Source organism: Scylla paramamosain, chromosome 8 (assembly GCF_035594125.1).
Source record: "Scylla paramamosain isolate STU-SP2022 chromosome 8, ASM3559412v1, whole genome shotgun sequence".
Classification (NCBI taxonomy): Eukaryota; Metazoa; Arthropoda; class Malacostraca; order Decapoda; family Portunidae; genus Scylla; species Scylla paramamosain.
Genome location: NC_087158.1, coordinates 24,500,941 through 24,522,039, shown reverse-complemented (window position 1 = coordinate 24,522,039; position 21,099 = coordinate 24,500,941). Strand labels below are relative to the sequence as shown.

Genomic DNA, 21,099 nt, shown 5'->3' with positions numbered 1-21,099 from the left:
CTTAACGGCTTATGAAAGTAGGCATTGCAATTTTAACCCCCAAAATAACTTGTACTTATGCGAGGTCTTACAGCTACGTTATTATTTCCGATTCCTCCCTTACGTTTTCCTTCCTTTTTTCTTATTCTACCACCTCCGCGGCTCTCTCTCTCTCTCTCTCTCTCTCTCTCTCTCTCTCTCTCTCTCTCTCTCTCTCTCTCTCTCTCTCTCGGTCCAATGGAGGGTGACTGGCGCTCGCTGAGGTCGTGTTTTTAACTTGAGGGAGACGCAGCCAGGCGACATGGTGCTCTCTCGGCTCCTGCTCGCGTTAGGCCAGTTTTCGACAGGTTTTCCATTCCCTTTTCCTCTCTCTCTCTCTCTCTCTCTCTCTCTCTCTCTCTCTCTCTCTCTCTCTCTGAAAAGTTGTGTTTTGGTATGAAGGGATCAGTAATGTGTGGTGTGACCTATTAGAGTTTAATGCTCATGTATCTATCAGTCTGTCGTTACGTATTCTTTGTTTATCTATTTATCAAACCTAAAAAATCTAACCTAAACTAATGTTATGTTGTTTTACCTCACCTCACCTCACCTCACCTCACCTCATCTCACCTCCAATTACCTCCTCTTCCTCTCACTTGCCTTACGTACCTTTGTTTACCTTGCCTTGCAAAACTTAACCTATATCTATTTTACGTAACCTAACGTAACGTAACCTAAACTAATCTACCTCTATCTTACGTAATCTAACTTGACTTTACTCTTGCCTACCCCTTCCTTGCCTCACGCTGCCTTACCTTACCCCTTCAATCTCCATGCTTCACCCGTCCCTTTAACCATTTATCCAACTGCGTATCTATCTCTCTCTACGCACATTCATATACGTACGAGTATTTCATATTAACCTTGTAGTATAATCAAATTTTTAGTCCCTCCCTTCCCTTTGTACTCGTGTATCGCATTTCACTGGTGCACGCCCATGGAAATTTTATATGTTTTTTTTTTCTTTTTTTGTTAAAGTTAATAACTGGCGAGTGGGTGCCAGTGAGCGGCATTGGGCGGCCCACGGGTAGTGCAGGGACCCAGTGGTAATTGGTGACTTGCTGCGGGGTTTTGCCGGCCTCACCTCACCCTGGTATCACCGCAAAATGTGCTGCGCTTTTCACGGATTGATAGATGAGGTGTGAGGGAAGGGGAGGGGAAGGGATAGTGAAGGTGAGAAGGAAAGGGTAGGTGTGGACTGTGGGTGTTTGTGACAGATGATGAGAGGTAGAGAAGTAGAGTTAAAGAGAGAGAGAGAGAGAGAGAGAGAGAGAGAGAGAGAGAGAGAGAGAGAGAGAGAGAGAGAGAGAGAGAGAGAGCACGTAACTTTCTCAAATAAAATATCATCAAAATTCAACGTCATACCTCACCACAGAAAGCTAAAGACTACATTACTCTCTCTCTCTCTCTCTCTCTCTCTCTCTCTCTCTCTCTCTCTGCGACATCGCCCTTTATTACCCCGAATAGAATTTACGTAAGTTGACATCGTTACCTGTGCATCCTATAAACGCATTGCATGAATTAATTAACCTGATTAAGACGTCATTTGAACACCTGACATATTTCAGAGCAAGTCCGCCTCTATTTTTTATTCAGGGAGAAAATTTGAAATTCACAACCTGACTTTTCTGCACTTTTTTATTAGGAAATTTGCTCTCTCTCTCTCTCTCTGTCTCTCTCTCTCTCTCTCTCTCTCTCTCTCTCTCTCTCTCTCTCTCTCTCTCTCTCTCTCTCTCTCTCTCTCTCTCTCTCTCCAAACCACCGGATAAAAATTAATTTGAATGATGTATAAATCTATGTATGTCTATTTTTTGTTTATGCGTGTGTGTGTGTGTGTGTGTGTGTGTGTGTGTGTGTGTGTGTGTGTGTGAATAAGTACCGTGTTATGTGTCCGTGTGTGTAGTGTCGAGTAACAGAGAGAGAGAGAGAGAGAGAGAGAGAGAGAGAGAGAGAGAGAGAGAGAGAGAGAGAGAGAGAGAGAGAGAGAGAGAGAGAGAGAGAGAGAGAGAGAGAGACTAACCAGTGAAGTATTATTTTGTCTCTCTCTCTCTCTCTCTCTCTCTCTCTCTCTCTCTCTCTCTCTCTCTCTCTCTCTCAAGACAGGTAAATAAGAATAACCCTTCATGGTGAGGTACTAGGAAGACATTCACCTGAGCGCACCTTGCATCTCACGGGAAACTCCGCTAGTTTTTCCCCGATTTCTTGCAGCTCCCCATAGGAGGAAAACGAAGCGTGGGCGAAGGTATGGTGTCGAGGGCGATTATGGAGATGAGGTAGAGGAGGGAGCGAAAGAGGGAGGAAAGAGAGGGAAGTGGAGAAGAGAGGTATGGGAGATGAGGAAAGAGAGGGAGAGATAGGGAGAGAAGGAGGATTAGAGGGAAGAGGGGGAAAGAGGCAAGGATGCGGAGACAGTGAGAGAGAGAGAGAGAGAGAGAGAGAGAGAGAGAGAGAGAGAGAGAGAGAGAGAGAGAGAGAGAGAGAGAGAGAGAGTTATTTCACAGCCCTATTTCCTCCCCATTTTCCGTATCCTTACCGTATCGCCTTCTCCATCTCCCTCTCTCTCTCTCTCTTTACCTCTCGCAGGCGGAGGCAGAAAGAGGATCAAAGAGGTAGAGGAGGAGGCGGTAATTATGCAGATGGGCCGTCAGCTGATAGTGTGACAAGGGGAGGGGAGAAGGAAAGGAAGGAAGGAAGGAAGGAAGGAAGAGGAGCAGGAGGAGGAGGAGGGAGGCGTAAGGAGAAATAAGTCATACTCGTCACATCTTCCATAAATCGTTGCCATATTTAAGAATCGAAGGAACTGAAGGGAAGATAGGAAGGTAAAAGAGATAGGTATGGTATTTTTTTTCCTGATGTGATATTTAGATTCGTACGCATTTGGAAGTACTTTTTTTTATGCATAGCGGGTTTTAATCAGTGTATCGTGTAAATAAAATGGTGTAGGAGTGTATAATGATTAGTATGTTTTTTGCTCAAGGTAAGTTTTGGTTACTCAGGAGAGAGAGAGAGAGAGAGAGAGAGAGAGAGAGAGAGAGAGAGAGAGAGAGAGAGAGAGAGAGAGAGAGAGAGAGAGAGAGAGAGAGAGAGAGAGAGAGAGAGAGAGAGAGAGAGAGAGAGAGAGAGAGAGAGAGAGAGAGAGAGAGAGTATAATATGCCCCCATCTTAGACAATATTTCACAGCCTCATTGTCATTTAATACCACCATGAATTTCGAGTTGTGATCTTATCGGGAGAGGGAAAAAATATGAACATGGTAGTTAGGTCGACTTGGGAGGCCGAGATAAAATGTAAACAACTACATATACATACCTTCCATATTAATGATAGTGGTAGTAGTAGTAATAAAAGTAGTAATAGTAGTAGTAGTAGTAGTAGTAGTAGTAGAAATAGTAATAGTTGTAGCAGTAGTAGTGGAAACAGAAATAATGATAATAATAGTAATAATAATAATAATAATAATAATAATGATAATAATAGCAATAATAATGACAGTAATAATGACAGTAATAATGGCAATAATGAGGTGTTCGTGGTCCAGCGCCCCCGCCCGGGCCGTGGTTGGCGTGCGTTGTCCCGACGGCTTATATAATGAAACAATTTATCAGCCGTCATTATTTGTCGCGTCTGGCCATTAGCCGGGCTGATTAGCTAATTAACGAGACACAGTTTATAAATCAGGCTGCTCACACAGGCATTGCGAAGGATACACACACACACACACACACACACACACACACACACACACACACACACACACACACACACACACACACACACATTTATTTATTTATTAACTTTTTTGTTCAAGTAGTGTGAAATGGAGTGAAGGGCACATAATTAGATAAATAAACATAAAGTACAACTGATAAGTCGATGATGGAAGAAACGGACGAAGGAAGCAAGGAGAGAGTGGGAGGGGAGAGCTAGGAAGGGAGGGGCGGAGGGAGTGGCATGGCGGTGATGAACAAGTTGTTGTGTAATTATATTTAAAGTTTGTTATTGCCCATCGTCTTTAAAACAGTTAATCGTGTTAATAAATACTAACCAGCAGGACCACTGAGGCTGGCATGTGAACGTGTGGTAAGACTGTGAGTGATGTCCATTGTGACTTCGCACGTATGAATGTATTACTCCCAACGGAAAATAATGACGTCATGAGAGGCGGGAAAACTATCAGATGAAAAAAAAAATTAAACATGAGGACATATGAAGTTTGTATATAAGTGTGTATATGTAGATCTAAAGGTGACAGTTTGGGCAAATATATATCATTATGCGAGAAATGACAACTGGATGAATTATCGGAACTGAGTGTGTGGCGGTTATAAAAGACAAAACCCTCGAACAGTACTTTATATCCTCGTGCAGTGGTGTGTAGTGCGCGGGTGTGCCGTGTGCATGTTATTTTTGAAGTGGAGGTGCCGGAGGTGTTGGGCTGGACAGGAGTGCACAGGATTACTGCCGCCTCAGGACACACCGGGAATACTGTAGAAATGTTGAGGAAAACCACACATCCCTTGTTGCATCTAGCACGTCTGTGTGTTGAGCCTGGCGGTGGTGTTTTCCAATTGGATCATCACAGACGGAGAAGGTACGTTTTATTGTGAATACATCGCAGGCTTGCCTAGAATAACGAGTGGCCACAGATCAAAGGTGCCTCATTTATTGCTCATCTTATCTTAATATAAACACACAGTTCTCGTGCATTGCAATAAGCCTTAGTGGTGCAGGACATGGTTTTCATGGTAATTTGTTGTTTGAAGCCAATCATGACGTGCTTAATGGGTTGATTAACTTTCCATCACTGCTGTAGTAGGTTTTAGTAACCATCTAGTTTTAAGTGAACAAGTGCACGCGCAGCCCCCCTCCCCCCCCCTTTTTTTTACTCACTTAAAACTAGGTGGTCACGAAAATGTACCACACCGTCCCTCCTCCCCTTGCATCTCACCTCTTCCATTTCTCTTTCCCTTATTTCTTTCTCACCGTTTCGCGCTTGCTCTTATTTTGTGTTTTTAGGTAAGACATAACCAATAATACGTTTGTTTCACGTCTGATGTATGTTAGATGTCTTATTGTGCCGTAAGTGAGTGTGTGTGTGTGTGTGTGTTTGTGTTATATCCATTCTATACTAATACGTATTAGCATTCTTATCAGATAGCTTATATTTGTCACATTAATATTCTCATGCATGTTTTGTATTTTTCCAGGTGAGTCTGCAATTGGCGTCGAGCGGAGGGGAAGTGGAGTCAGGTGTTCCTCAGACATTAAGCAGCGAGGGAAGAGGAGTCAGGAGGAAGCGTCTTGTCTCGAGGTGTGTCACGGTGTGTCACTGTTTGTAATCTCTCTTCCCATTACTTTAGTCTCGCAAATAGAAGATGAACGAGCGATGCCACAATATTTCTTAGAGGTTAGATCAAATGATACTATTTTTGTGGAGTGATAAGTGAACAACTACAAGTAATCATGTGAATGAGAGACTTATAAATGAAAAGTTTATATATACGAGTATGATAAAATAAAACAAACATACAGAGATAAACGCTGTACGTTGCTAGACAGTTTCCACGCTCGCATATGAACCCAAGCATTGCCGTGAGTACAAGATAAAAGATTTAAAAAGTCTTCAGTGCATCGTAAATTGTTGAGGACTCAATGTTACACTCACGAGGCGGGAGACAAAGAGACGCCGTGAAGCATCTCGCTGGAACACGGCAGACAAACACATGTAAATATCCATTAAGCTTCTTAGTCCATCAGACAAGGAGAAGCTACTCATATTGGGGTGACTTTGTGCATCTTTTGGTTCTCGTTTCTTCATGACGCGAAAGATCAGTGCATATATTTGATTGGGTTTTGCTGAAGACGAGATGACGCTGTCTTGTCTTTGCTATTGAGAGAGGAGACAAGGGGAGTGACAGAAGGGTTGAAGGGTTGAAAGGGAACAGAGAAATGAAGGGGAATGAAGCAGATGAAAAGGAAAGAAGAGAGAGAAAGATAAAGGGTAATAACAAAGATGCAGATGCAGAGGTTGAGGGTCAGATGGAGATGTAAATAATTTTTAAGTTTTACGTAATGTGAATGAGAGAGAGAGAGAGAGAGAGAGAGAGAGAGAGAGAGAGAGAGAGAGAGAGAGAGAGAGAGAGAGAGAGAGAGAGAGAGAGAGAAATTAGTTGGACGTCGAATTTCCTGCAGCTTCATCTTGCAAAACCTTATCTCCTTTTCCTTTCCCTTAATATTTATGCAACCAATCCCTCATCTGCAGTCCACCTCGCTTTTACTTTCCTTCATGTTTTTGGAGGGCATTACCTTGTTTTTCTCTCCTCCTCCTCCTCCTCCTCCTCCTCCTCCATGCAGATCTCGTGAAAGCAGCCCAATACAAGCAGCTTCTGAAGACAATCCAAGTGATCAGAGTCTCTACGTGTCACCACTACATACTCTGGCCACTGCCTCGCCTCACCTGTGTCTCACCTGCATCCTCTCACGCTCCTGTACTCTCTGTCTGCCTATCTCTGTTTTTCTTGGCTGTTTTTGTCTGTCATTCTGTTTGTGTCGTTTTTTTGGGGTTTGTTATTTTTCTGTGTGTGTGTGTGTGTGTGTGTGTGTGTGTGTGTGTGTGTGTGTGCGTTTCCTGTTAGAGATCAGATAAACTTATAGTTGAGGAGAGAGAGAGAGAGAGAGAGAGAGAGAGAGAGAGAGAGAGAGAGAGAGAGAGAGAGAGAGAGAGAGAGAGAAAGAGAGAGCAACCAACCAACCCACTTCAACCCAATCCAAAAAACCTAACCACCACCACCACCACCACCTCCCCTGTCCCTGTCCCTGGCTGGCTCGCTCGCCTACTCGCCTCCCCTCCCAGAAAGAACATAGCGTGTGTTTCGGCTCAGGGTGGATGCCAACAAAATCCAAGATTGTCCACAATACGCGTCCTGCCTCTCTCTCTTCCCCTTAGTTGACATGCAAAGCCCCGTCCAGAGATCCGTATGGGCGTCTTAGGGGGGAAGGGGAGGGAAGAATAGGCTCCGGGGCATAGGTACCTTTCTTTCCTCAACACACACACACACACACACACACAAACAGAGGGCATTTTCCTATAGCCGTAACCAACTACCTTCTGTGTGTGTGTGTGTGTGTGTGTGTGTGTGTGTGTGTGTGTGTGTGTGTGTGTGTGTGTGTGTGTGTGTGTGTGAGGGGGGAGGGGGTAGTGGAGCGGCTGGCTGGCTGGCAGGTTCGGTACAGTTATTGGTTGTTTGGTATACATAGAAGCATACACGGGGTGGCTTTGTTGGGGAGCTTGGTGCGGGGAGAGAGAGAGAGAGAGAGAGAGAGAGAGAGAGAGAGAGAGAGAGAGAGAGAGAGAGAGAGAGAGAGAGAAGTTATAACTAGTAGAGATGTACAATTATTTATCAGTTACTTTAACTTTGGCTATTTTTCTAAGGAGTGCTTTCAGGAGTGCAATACGAAATTAAATAAAAAAAAAAACGGAGGAAGACGGATAAAAAAATCAAGGTAGAGTAAAAATTAAAATCAAACACATATAGAAGGAAGAAGGACGAAGAGAAACACTGATAGCAACAACGACAAAGAAAGTGAGAAGTTGAGATAACATGTAAGAATAGAGAAGGAAGAGGACGTAGGAGGAGGAGGAGAGGAGGAGGAGAAGCAGAAGTAAATATTTAGTCTAGTTCTGTCTTTTTCAAGCTCGAATGATTGAGGAGTTTCAAAATACACCCTGATACGATAAGAAAGACTCACATTCCTCACGGTTCCTCTTCCCTTAGTAATCCTGAAGACTGATAAATCGATATTGTGTCAAATAATAAAGAAAACTTGCATAGAAAACGTATGGACGCAACACCACCACTAGCACTACCAGCATTACACCCACCACCATTTAAATCCTCGTATCCGTCTTTAAATTTCACAGTTTTGGTATAGATTTTGCATTAATAGTAACATTATTCTCTGTAGTAAATCGATGTTGTCCAAGAGGGATATAGAAAAAGCATGGACGCAAAACCATTACGGGCATTACCAATACTACCCTGGATATTACTGTGAGCTCTAAGTCCGCTCGTCCGTCTCTAAATTTCACAGTTATGGTATAGATTCTGGGGTAAAAAGTAACGTTTTCTCTTTTTTTTTTTTTTAGTGCAATAATGAAGTCACTTGTTTTTATAGGAGAATGAAACTGTTATATTTTTAGTGTTTAATCTTTACATCAGCAGCCAGAAAGAGAGAGAGAGAGAGAGAGAGAGAGAGAGAGAGAGAGAGAGAGAGAGAGAGAGAGAGAGAGAGAGAGAGAGAGAGAGAGAGAGATGAATAAATGAATGGATGAATGGATGCATGTCAGAAAAGTTTGGAGCCGCCAGCATTGTACATACATGGCCTCAGTTTGCGTTTATTGTGGCATTGATTTACACACACACACACACACACACACACACACACACACACACACACACACACACACACGTAGACATGGAGAAATAAATAGTAATAGGATGAGGAAGAGGAGAAGGAGGAGGAGGAGGAGGAGCAGGAGGAGGAAGAAGTGAACATAGAATTAAGATAAAACACGATGACAGGGATGAATGTAAATGGAGAGAGAGAGAGAGAGAGAGAGAGAGAGAGAGAGAGAGAGAGAGAGAGAGAGAGAGAGAGAGAGAGAGAGAGTGAGAGTGAAGTGTTTTAAGTACTCTCCACCTCGACGCGTCCCTCTAACATAACACTCGTTTTAACATAACACTCGTGGCCTTAGCAACACAAACTGGCTTATTGGTACTGCCCTTAACCCATCCCTCCCTCTCCCTCTCTCTCTCTCTCTCTCCCTCTCCCCTGCCTCGCCCCTTCATCACCCCTTCATTGCTCACTTTGTTGCTCCCTTCCATTCCCTGACTTTCCATTCCCATAGATTATTTTTTTTCCCTGCATAGTCTCGTCATTGCTTCCTTGTCTTATCTTTCATCTTTACATTTCCACATGGCTTTCATTTCAAATACTACAGACAGGGTTCTCCACTCTAATATTTTCTACTATCTCATTCCCTGATTCCTCCTCCTATAGGTTAGTCCTTTAATATTTTCTTTTTTATTACATTTGTGCTCACTCTCAGCCTTCCCGTCTTATGATTTCAGGATATTTTCTCGAGATTTTTTTTTGCAAGTGTTTTTTTATTTTATTTCCACCGTAATGTTATTCCTGTCCACTGTTTAGTTTGTTGTTTCATCATAATTATGTGGTTTGTTTTCTTTTGTTTAATGATTATATTGTGTTTATTTTGCTTGATTTTCGAATTTCTGGTATTTATAATCAGTATTTTGATGTGGAGTGTACAGAAGTGAAAAATTGTAGTGAAATACTTGTTTTGTTACTAATTCAGTATACAAGTTTACATCCACTACTTCTGCACTTCTTACTAAATATCCACATCGCTTCATTCTCCTCCTTCTCCACATCCTGTAACCCTTCCACCTTCCTTCGTATTCTACCCGCCATCCTTCCCAATAAACTCCCCACCTGGCCCCATAAACCCTTACATTTCCCCCTAACAGCCTCGCTTCCCATCACTCTTCCCCCATAATCCCCCCCAGCCGTGCTTATCAGATGAATAGTGCAGTACACCTTTTCAGGGAGTAATATCTCTCATTACCTCATGCATTCATTAATGGAAGCAGCGGCGATATTTAGTTTTCAGGCGTCGAATAGAACCGTGTGTGTGTGTGTGTGTGTGTGTGTGTGTGTGTGTGTGTGTGTGTGTGTGTGTGTGTGTGTTGCGCTAGCCAGCCAGCCAGCCAGGGGAGAGCAAGTGAAGCAAGTCTCTACACAGTCGCCTGATTAACTGCAAATTGCGAGACGGTTCATGGCTCTGATCTCCACTGAAATTCATCAGCAAATGGTCGTCCCGGAGCGATGGTCGGGGGCGGGCGGGTGGGCGGGCGGCTCTTCTCGTCAGCCCGACACCCCGACACACGGACTCAGACTCGACAGGGGACCGGGACCTATAAGGGAGGGAATAAAAAGAAGCCGTGTTAGTTTTCTGGAAGCAAAGTATGTGTTCTGATAAATCTGTGGATGTAGTGTTTAGTTTTCGGTGTATCGAAGGAGATGACAAGGTGGTGCCCGAGAGGAGGATTATCTGGAGAGGAGGGGGAAGAGGGGGAGGAGGAGGAAAGGTACATCCACGAGACTGTTTATGTCCCAGAGGAAGAAAAATCAACCTTCCCCTCCCTTCAAGCTGCCATTTCCTCCGCCGCCGCACCTCGGGGTTGTAGTGCTCGCGTGTGTGTGTGTGTGTGTGTGTGTGTGTGTGTGTGTGTGTGTTCATCTTGTCATTACGGGTTGCAGGTGAAAATTTGCCTATTACGAGCTAGGTGATGTTACTACTACTACTACTACTACTACTACTACTACTACTACTACTACTACTACTACTACTACTACTACTACTATTATCACCACCACCACCACCACCACCACCACCACCATCATAAAAACGTATATGCTACGAATGACAGTTGTGTTAATTTCAGTACGTACATAAACACACTAAAATATAACTTAATTGTAGTGTTAATAGTAATATCATTAATAATAGAGAAAAAAATACCAGTAATAACAACAGCAGTGACAATATTATGCACGTTGTATCGAGGACGTAGCGTGTTGCCATAAGAGATGAAGTACGTAATAATACTAAGAGCATTGATGTATACCTTTTTTATTTTACTTTTTTCTTTTTTCTCTCTACCATTCACAGCGCGACACCAAAACTTCCATTTTGTTGATCATCCGTGATTTACTTTCCCAGCTCTTTGACTTTTGATATGCTAACATTTACAAATTGACTCCCTTGGCTATTAATTACTTTTTTTTTTTTTTATCGCGTGAATTAATTTTGCTGAGCTGAGTTGAGGTTTGAAAAAAAAAAAAAATGCATTGCTATTTTCTGTATAATCCTAGAGCGGCCGTGAGTTTACATTTCCTTTAAACATCCACGTGAAATATTTCGAGCTTTGAATAACACGGACGATTTGGAAACGCGTGCATCACCTTTACGCGATCATATACAGAGACGCCACTGGCAAATAGTCACCGTACACACTTACGAAATACAATTTTTTCACCCTTTAACTGCCATGACCTCGCTTCTAGCTTAATAAAATGCTCTGGTGTAAGTTTAGAAGATAATTTCGAAAAGCGACACAAAAAAAAAGATCGATCGAGCAATTTTAGCATTTCACTGCCCTTAGATTTACTTATAGGGAAATCATACTATTTTTAGTCAAGTATCATATAGTTATTGGCAATGAAAAAGCTGAAAGACACTGTTGTTTCTCTAAAAAAAAGACTTTCTGACGTTTCCAATCCTGCAGGACGTGTATTTCCATCTCCATTTGAAAGGAAAGACGAGGATTAGGTTGTTTTTTAGTCCCCTCCCTTCAATCTGGTTGTTTTCCTTATCTATTGGGGCTTATATCCTCCATCCTCCTTCCTCCCCACATCTCTCTCTCTCTCTCTCTCTCTCTCTCTCTCTCTCTCTCTCTCTCTCTCTCTCTCTCTCTCTCTCTCTCTCTCTCTCTCTCTCTCAATAACTATTATAACTCACATTCACACAGAGACAAAAAGATCTCAAAGTAAAAAGAATAAAGTAAAGAAAAGTAAAGAAAAGTTATTGAGCGTCACTCGAAGTTTCACGTTAAAAAGACAGAGAGAGAGAGAGAGAGAGAGAGAGAGAGAGAGAGAGAGAGAGAGAGAGAGAGAGAGAGAGAGAGAGAGAGAGGGAGGGAGGCTTCAGCGCTTTGCTATTATTTCTCTCTGGAATTTTCTTCTTTTCAATTTCTGCCAATAGAACAAGACACTTCTATCATGTCACAGGCGGGAGAATATAGAGAAGATATAAATGAACATGGAAATGAGAGAGAGAGAGAGAGAGAGAGAGAGAGAGAGAGAGAGAGAGAGAGAGAGAGAGAGAGAGAGAGAGAGAGAGAGAGAGAGAGAGAGAGAGAGAGAGAGAGAGAGATGACAGTAGCGAGTTATTTTTATCAATGTATTATCGTTTCAGACAATTATTAGGTGTGTGTGTGTGTGTGTGTGTGTGTGTGTGTGTGTGTGTGTGTGTGTGTGTGTGTGTGTGTGTGTGTGTGTGTGTGTGTTCTCTCATGCATGCAACATTTCACTCCGCCTTATAAAATTTGTGTTTAATTTCCTTATCTGCGAAGTGCGGCCCAGGAACTGAGTTGAAGAGAGGCAAAAATAGTGAGAGTTGTGACGATGATGGAGGAGGGAAAGCAGGAGGAAAGGATGATGAGGGGAAGAGCAGAAGAAGCAAAGAAGGAAGGAAATGGGAGGAAAATGAGAGTGAAGATGTTAAAGAGATGGAGAAATATATGAAGATGGAAAAGAAAACGGAAGAGAAGAGGTGAAGGACAGGGAAGTGGAGGAGGTGAAGCTAGGAAGGAAGGAAAATAAAGAAAGTAGGAAAATAGAAAAGGATAATAAAAATATAGAATAAAAATGAGGTATGATGTTAAGGGAGCGTGATGGCAGATTGTTTAATAGGCAATAGATGCTGACAAAGACGAAAAGAAGTGGGAAAACAAAGGAGTATAAATAGCACGTGTTATGGAAAAGAGAGAACTCGTAATGAAAAATGATTTGGTGTTGAATTCTACGGAAGGGCATCGCCGTGGGTGGAGCAGAGGAAATACAAAACAAAGGTGAAGAATTAGTTTTAGAGTAACTGATGCTGCGTCACAGGATCGCTGAAGGAGAGAGAGAGAGAGAGAGAGAGAGAGAGAGAGAGAGAGAGAGAGAGAGAGAGAGAGAGAGAGAGAGAGAGAGAGAGAGAGAGAGAGAAATTTCGTTAGTGCTCTATAACAAAAAATAGTAAATGTTGAAATGAAAGCTAAGAAAGAAAAGTCAATTTGAATGATTGAACGGGTGACAAGAACTAGAAAAAAAAATACTGGAAAAGATAAAAGGAGTATTAAAACTAATACAATCTATTCACGGAACACACCCAGAGAAGGAAAGGACAAAAGGAAAAACAAAGAAAAAAAAAGACATTAAACGAATGAAAATGGGCAAAACCAAACTAAAATAAAGAAAAGCATGAATGAAAGAAGAATTGAAAAACTGAAACGAAACGAAGGGGAAGGGACAGGAAATGTAAAAAAAAAAAAAAAAAAATGAAAGGAAACAAAAAAAAAGATAAAAATAGAAATAAAAAAAGGGAACCACTCTCGTAATTGGATGGGAAAGAATAGAAAAGTATCACCCAATGTATGGTCATAAAAGGAAAGAATTACAGGAAAAGAAATAGAGGGAGAATTTGCTAATAATAACATAGGAGAAGAGAGGGAGAGGGAGAGGAAAGAGAATGGGAAACAGCGAACAGGGGCCGAAGGAAGGGGTGACCTAACTGTTTTACCGGGACAAGAGAAAGGGTGCTAGAGGGTGAGGAAGAGAAAGAAGAGAAGGACAAGTGAAAAGGGGAAAAGTGGAGAGGGAAGGAAATGAGGTGTACAATGGGGAAGCAGGAACAGTAGAGGTAATAAAGGGAGCAAGGACGAAGGGTAGAGAACAGGTAATGGAGAGAGAGAGAGAGAGAGAGAGAGAGAGAGAGAGAGAGAGAGAGAGAGAGAGAGAGAGAGAGAGAGAGAGAGAGAGAGAAGGGGGGTAAAAGACATTGAGTGAAAGAGAAGGTTAGGATATTCGATGGAAGGAGAGAGAGAGAGAGAGAGAGAGAGAGAGAGAGAGAGAGAGAGAGAGAGAGAGAGAGAGAGAGAGAGAGAGAGAGAGAGAGACGGAAAGGAAAAGAAAGAAGGGAGACGAGGAAAGGAATGCAGACTCAGTAAGGATGAAAAAAAAAACAAGGCTACTAAAACCTATGATGTCTGAATAGGGAAAAAAAAAAATACGAGGTTTAGTTAACAGGAACAGGTTTACACACACACACACACACACACACACACACTAGAAAATAAAAAAAAATACGATATGAACATTCAATGCATAATGATAGTGAAATTACTGGAGAGAGAGAGAGAGAGAGAGAGAGAGAGAGAGAGAGAGAGAGAGAGAGAGAGAGAGAGAGAGAGAGAGAGAGAGAGAGAGCAGCAAGAAGATCACTCTGTGTCTATCGTTAAGGGAAGGAGGGAAGGTGATACATTATGAGGAAGAGGTGGGAGAGAGGTGGGGAGGTGGGAGGCGAGGAGAGAGAAGGAAGGGGGGAGGGAGAGAAGTACATAGGGAAGGCTAGTCATAATTGAAGAGGTAGGTAGTGCAGATGTTGGAGTTAATGGGGTGAGGGGCAGGAAATGGATGGGTGGGAGGGTGAGTCTATAGATCATAGGTTGTAGATAGCGATGTGATGCCCGCATGGGTGATGAGGTTTGGGTGGTGCTAAGAGAGAGAGAGAGAGAGAGAGAGAGAGAGAGAGAGAGAGAGAGAGAGAGAGAGAGAGAGAGAGAGAGAGAGAGAGGGGGGGAGGATCAGTAAAGGTGGGTATTGTTTTGCAGGTAAATGGGTGGAGTCTTATCTGGCCACTAATTAGAGTCATTATCTGAAGACGCTCGTGGTGCATCACAAGGGTTTTTCTTTTGGGAACTCGGTCATCTTGCTTCAGGTTGTAGGCTCTTGGTTTTCATATTTCTTGTTCGACATTTCTCCATTACCTTCATATGTCTCGTTGGGCGTTTCTCTCTTTTATATACTCATATATTTTGGTGTTTGAATTTCAGCGTGAACTTTAGTATTCCGAGAATTTGCCTTGCTTTTATTTTCCATGGTATTTCTAAATGAAGTGCACGTGTTAGTAGTATTGAAAACATTATCTTCCAGTGTATTTTTTTTTACGTATCTGGAGTTTGTATGAATTAAGTTTTAGGTTTGAAGTTTTTTTTTTTTCCTTTAAGAAACTCTATGGCTCCATGAGTGACACTTTCAAGAATAAATTCACGTAAACCCGGGGATAAAACTCTTTTCTACCATCACCACCAGCAGTAACCACCACCATCACCACCACCACCACCACCACCATTACTACTCCCAACACTACATCCACAACCTTTTCCCTCTCCCTTTCATCCAGCGCAAGAGTAACACGAGTCTCGCTTTTTCTCCCCGGCTCTTAACGATGGTGTAAATGCTTCGAGCGCGCGTCTGAACGGAGAGGAAATACACAGAGATGCGTGGCGCCCTCCCCCGCCATGCCGCTGCGGGACTCAACTTCGGGATACATTACGCTAATGTTTTAAGATGGAATTAAGGGCAAATTGGCTCAAGATTAGCGTGTCTCAGGGCGTCTTGGTTCGCGTGAAGAATTAGCAACTAATCAGCCTCAACCGCCCAGGGGCTTCAAGTAATCACCAAGTTTTTTGTTCAGCTTTGTGTGGTGATTACAAGTTTAGAAGTGTTAGCAGATGAGCTTCTTTCACCCTATCTTTCCCATCCACCTGCTCCCCTCCCTCCTTCCTCCCTCCCACTTCCTTAGTTTTTAATCCCTCGTTCCTACTCTCCTTCTTTTTTCCACGTTTTCTGCCTTCCTTTTCAACTTTTCTCCTTTCATCCTGTCCTCCTCCTCTTTCACCTCCCACTTCCTGAGTTTTTTAATCCCTCCTTGCTGTTTTTTTCCCTTTTTCCACGTTTCCTCACTCCCTTTTCAAGTTTTCTCCCTTTCATCCTGTTTTTTCCTCTTTCCTACCTTTAATCTCTCTCTTCACTGCTCTCCTCTTTACATTTACGTCATGTTTTTGATAGTTTTCTTCGTTTTGTCTCAGATGTTTTCTCCCTACCCCTGTAGTTTTTTCCCTCTCCTTTCATCTTCCCTTGCACCCAACTCTTCTCCCTCGCACCCAACCCTTCTCTTTCTCTTTTCTTAATATGTTTCTGTTCTGCTACTTCTCTTCCTTCCTCTTTCATTTTCCTCTATTCCTTTTATCTCCTTACTCATCATATCCCTCTCTCCCTGTTTCTTTCCATTTTTCTTCTTTTTCCTCTCCGTAACCTTTCCTCTCCTCTCAAATGTTTTCCTCAGCGTTTTTTTTTTTTAACCTCTTTTTCTCAAGCCTGAATCCCTCCAATCTTCCTCTCCTTTCCTGTTTCCCTCCCTTCCTCTTTCCTCCTGTTTTCCTCCCTCCATCTTTTTTTTTTTTCTCACAGTCTCCAACATAATTTTTAAGGCCTCTCTTATTTAATTTCCAAACACCTCATCCTTGTCTAACTTCATTAGCACAATCTTTTTTTCCCTTCGTCTTTTGTCTCGCGCCTTTTCTTCTTCCTGACCATAGCGTCTCTTAGTTGAATTGCTGCTCCATTAATAATTTGGCTTCCTTCCTTCCTTCCTCCTCCTGTTCTTTTTCATTTACTTCTTCTTCTTCTTCTTCTTCTTCTTCTTCTTCTTCTTCTTCTTCTTCTTCTTCTTCTTCTTCTTCCTTCTTTTTTTTTTTTCTTTTACTTTTTCTTCTTCTTCTTCTTCTTCTTCTTCTTCTTCTTCTTCTTCTTCTTCTTCTTTTTCTCCTCCTCCTCCTTGAAGTCCATTTCTAAAGTCATATTTTCTTTTCCTGCCCCTTTTCACCCTCCTCCTCCTCCTCCTCCTCCTCTCTTCCTCCTCCTCCTCCTCCTCCTCCTCCTCCTCCTCCTCCTCCTCCTCCTCCTCCTCCTCCTCAGTAAAGTAGAAATGCCCGCCAGCAAGACCCGCGGTATACACTCCCACACCTTCTCAGTTGGGATTATGGGAAGGTTTCGTAGTGTGTGAGGGGAAGTACACTACATTCCTCTTACTCTTGTCCCTTCCTGGTTTCCTTATTTCGTCTTCCTGGTCTAGGTTGTCTTGGTCACCATCGTTATTTTCTTTGATTTTCTTTTTTTTATTCTTTCTTTTTTTGTCTAATTATTTTTCGTCGTTCTTGTTTTTTTTCAGCGGTTGTCTTCTTCCTCTTCTTCCTCACTCTCGTTTTCGTCTTTTTTTTTATTCCTTGTCTTCGTTCTAGTCCTTTCCCTTCTCTTACTTTTCTTCCTCTTTCTCTCTCATTTCTTCCGCTTCCTCCTCCTCTTTTTCCTTCTTCATTTCTTCCGCTTCCTCCTGCTCTTCCTCTTCCTTCTTCATTTCTTCCGTTTCCTCCTCCTCCGTGTCTTCCCGCTTCCTTCTGTATACTTATCATCTTCCTCGTTTCTTCTCTTCTTTTCCTTCCTTTGTTTCCCTTCTTCCTCTTTATTCTCCTCCGTCTTTTCTTTTTGGTCTTCCTTCTTTTCTTCTTTCTCCTTTCTTTCCTTCCCACTTATAATATCTTTTTGCACCCTTACTTCTTTTTTCTTTCCTCTTTACTATCTCCATTCTTTATTTTTCCCCATATTTCCTGATTACCTTCTCTTTTCTTTTCTTCATACCCTCTCCATTCGTTTCCTTTTCTGCCTATCTTCTTCCTTATTGCCTCCCTGTCATCTCCCTTCTTTACTACTTATATCTTCCAACCTCACAAACCTCTTTCTTCTCTCCCTGCTGAATTGCACACGGGGAGAAAGCAGCAGCTACAGAATACTTACATGTCCGTCAGGTGGCGAACATATTTGAGGGTAGGAGAGCAAGGAATGTGCTCCGGAAGATAATAAATGTAAGTAAATGTGAGAAAATGCACCTTTGTAATGTTAGTGGTGTTGGGAGTTGGTGGTGATAGTGGTGGAGGAGAAAGAGGAAGAGCTCAGGGAAGGGGGGGATGAGTCGCAGTATAAATAAATGAATTGTTGAATGAAAGCTTTACGTCTTTATTAAAATATTGATTTGTTGATAGCCAGGGAATGAGAGAAGGAGTGGCTAGTGTCTCTATCTCTCTCTCTCTCTCTCTCTCTCTCTCTCTCTCTCTCTCTCTCTCTCTCTCTCTCTCTCTCTCTCTCTCTCTCTCTCTCTCTCTCTCTCTCTCTTTCTTTCTCTCTCTCGCAAGGTTAATAATGTGATTTTAGCAAAGATTTAATGAAGAGGAAATGAGGTTATGTGAAGACTTTAACTTTTTTTGTCAGCTCTGTAAAAAGAAAGGCGTGTTTTTTCCTCCTTTTTTCTTCTCTTTTTTTCTCTCTTTTCTGCCTTTTTTCTCTGTCCGTGTTTGAGGCAGATTTTCTTTCCCCTTTTCTCTCTTTTTTTCTTCTATTTTACTCTGAAAAAGACGTCTTCCAATGCCTAAAATGTCCGCTCTCTCATTTCGCAAAGTGCTCGCTTAGAATCTCAGTAAATAAGAACTCTCTCTCTCTCTCTCTCTCTCTCTCTCTCTCTCTCTCTCTCTCTCTCTCTCTCTCTCTCTCTCTCTCTCTCTCTCTCTCGTACAAGTGGCTTAATCTCACGCTAAGAACCTTCCCCTTTCCCGTCAGGAGCATTTTATACGTCAAATAAATGTCTAAGAATTTAAAAGGAGGAAAAATAGTGACCTTGAGTAAAAATGGGCATTCATTGTTTTAAAATTTTCATTACCTTTCCTTCCTTCCTTTGATTTGTTCGTTCATTCGTTCGTTTCTTCCTTCCTTCCTTCCTTCCTTCCTTCCTTCCTTCGATCTCTTCCCTCTCTCTCTTTCATCCCATCCCTTCCCTTCAGTTCCTTTCCCTTCCCTTCACTTCCCTTCCATTCCTTTCCCTTTAAGTCTCCCATCACCCCTCAAAAAAAAAAAATGCAGTGCTGTGTTTTCCAGATAAACTTTTCAACTCCATTTTTTCTTTTCTTTTTTTTTTTTTTTTGTTGGAGTAGGAGTAGTGTAGTGTAGTCGGTGGATAAAAATGCTCCCCGCGTCGTTAGAGGATATTCAGTAAATGCTCCAGAAGTGCATTTAAAGTGGCTGCAAAATGCCTTCACTCGCCGGAACGCTCCCCACTAGAATGCTCCCTCGACGGAGATCTTGCGGCGAGAAAAAAAAAATTACCCAGCTGAGATTAATAGCGTGGAGGTGTTACATATGGAACAGATGCAGGGGGAGAAAGAGAGAGAGTGAGAGGGAGACAGGGAGAGAGGGGAAGGTAAGGGAGGTGTAGTATTCGAGTCTGAGAGTACTGATGCAAAGGAGAGAGAGAGAGATAGAGAGAGAGAATGTATAGAGAATGACAGAGGGAAGGAATGAGGAAATTTGATGCAACGGAGGGAATGAAAGTAAGGAAAGAGAAGGAGGGATAGGTGAGGCAGTACTGATATTAGGGGAAAGAGAGAGGATGTATAGGGAATAACAGAAGGAAGGAGTAAGGGAGAAAGGAGGTAAAGGAAAGTATAGCGTTTAGATGTGGGAGTGATTGTTGAAGAAAGGAAGGAGTGAGGAAGACTAATTTAAGGGAGAAAATGTGTAGGGCAAGAGGGAGGGAGATACAAGAGAGGTACTGTAGAAGGAGGGCTAGAAGGAGAGATGTGGAGTAAGACAGGATGATGCAGTAGAGTATAGAGGATAGAGAGAATAGAAAAGAAAAAAAATGTAGAAGGAATGATGGAAGGAGAGAGGCAGAGGAGGGATAAGGGATGCTGAAGGCGAGAAGGAGAGAAGTGGAGTGAAGAAGGGTAATACAGTGAGAGAAGAGAATATAGGGAGGATTAAAGAGAGAATGTAGAAGGAATGATGGAGGGAGAGAGATGGAGTAAGGGATGCTCATGCCGGGGAGGGAATGTAGAAGAGCATGTAGGGAGGAATGGAGGGAAGACCACAGCTGTTATTCAGACCACGCTGCCTCACTTGTCCCTTCCCTTCCTCGCTGTACCTCTCCTCCTCTTCCTCTTTCTCCTCCTCCTCCTCTTTCTGGTAGTCCTCTTTTTCGTTTTCCTATTTTTTCTCCTCTATTTTTTTTTATTTATTTATTTATTTTTTTTACCTCAAGCTGCACTTTCTCCTTCTCCTTCCTTCATGTTTTCTAATTCGTCTGTCTTGTCGTCCTCGCTTTTATTACCATCATCTTTTATTACTTTTTTTTTTTAATTGATTATCTTCCTTGAATACTGCCTTTTTTTTTCACTTTAGCTCTTCTTTCTCTGATCTCCTTTTATATTTTGCGTTTTCCTTACATCTTCCTCTTATCTTATTCTATTTTTTTCTTTGCTTTATCACATGTTTTTTTTTCTATTTTCTCATTTTGTTTTATAATTTGTTTATAATTTTGTTTATAATTCTGGGTGTTTTCTTTACTTTTTTCAGCTACATATATCTCTTTCTTTATTATTTTTTTCATATTTCCTGTACATAACTTTTTTTTTAATCTAAGAGTTCTTTTTTTTCTAATCTTTTCTGCTTATCATTCTTTCTATTCATATTTCTCGTTTTTCACTTCCTCCTTCCCACTCATTCAGTTCTACACGTTTTTTCTCCACTCGTTCAGTTCTACACGTTTTTTTTTCTCTTTTACCTTCTTCCTTCTCTCCTACTCACTCCTCTTTTATCATATCCTCCCTTTTTTTTTTTCCATCTAACATTAGCCATGATTTTTTATCCACCTCCTTATCTTTCTTACTCATTACTTTCCTTTACCTTTTACTCCATTTTCATCCTCCTACTCACTATCTTATTTCAGGTGTCGTTTTTCTATCTTACCTGGTGGGTGATTGACTCCCAGGGCGGCTAAACTTCCTAGGGCTTAGTTGACGGCATGTCGTGATGCCCCTGGGGGTGCCAATACTGGGGGGGCATCAGGGCGGAGAGGACAGGGACGGGAGGTGGACGAGTGGAACGAGTGGAAGACCAACGATGTATCCCTCTCGTACAGTCGCTCCACCAGGTTATTTGATCGTGACGGGTGCGTGGATGAGGCAGTGCTGACGATGTACGTGGGGGCAAGGGGGAGAAGCAGGGGGGAGGTGAGGTGAGGGTGTCATCACGGAGCGCGCCCAGTCTCCTGCACGGAAAATAAACAACGCTGTGTCCATTTTATTTTATTCGGCGGAGTTATGGACGAGTGGGAAGGCATGGGGGTGGAGGAGGAGTTGTGGGTGATGAGGGGGGGTGGGTGAGGAGTACCTACGTATAAGGGATTTAGGAATGGACTCCGTGGAATAGTCGGTCTCTGTTTTGCATTTCAATGGAGATGAAGAGAACAGTCGCTTTTGGTATCACGTGTCCGAGTGTTAGAGGACG

General features: G+C 42.4%; 1 long non-coding RNA gene across 1 annotated transcript in view; it reads left to right on the top strand.

Moving 5' to 3' along the window:
- Positions 1-5,225: 5,225 nt before the first annotated feature.
- Positions 5,226-21,099, top strand: part of LOC135102598 (uncharacterized) — a 40,745-nt gene continuing 24,871 nt past the window's right edge. The window contains exon 1 of the long non-coding RNA XR_010269699.1: positions 5,226-5,329. This is a non-coding gene — a long non-coding RNA (uncharacterized LOC135102598). The remainder of the gene's footprint in view (positions 5,330-21,099) is intronic.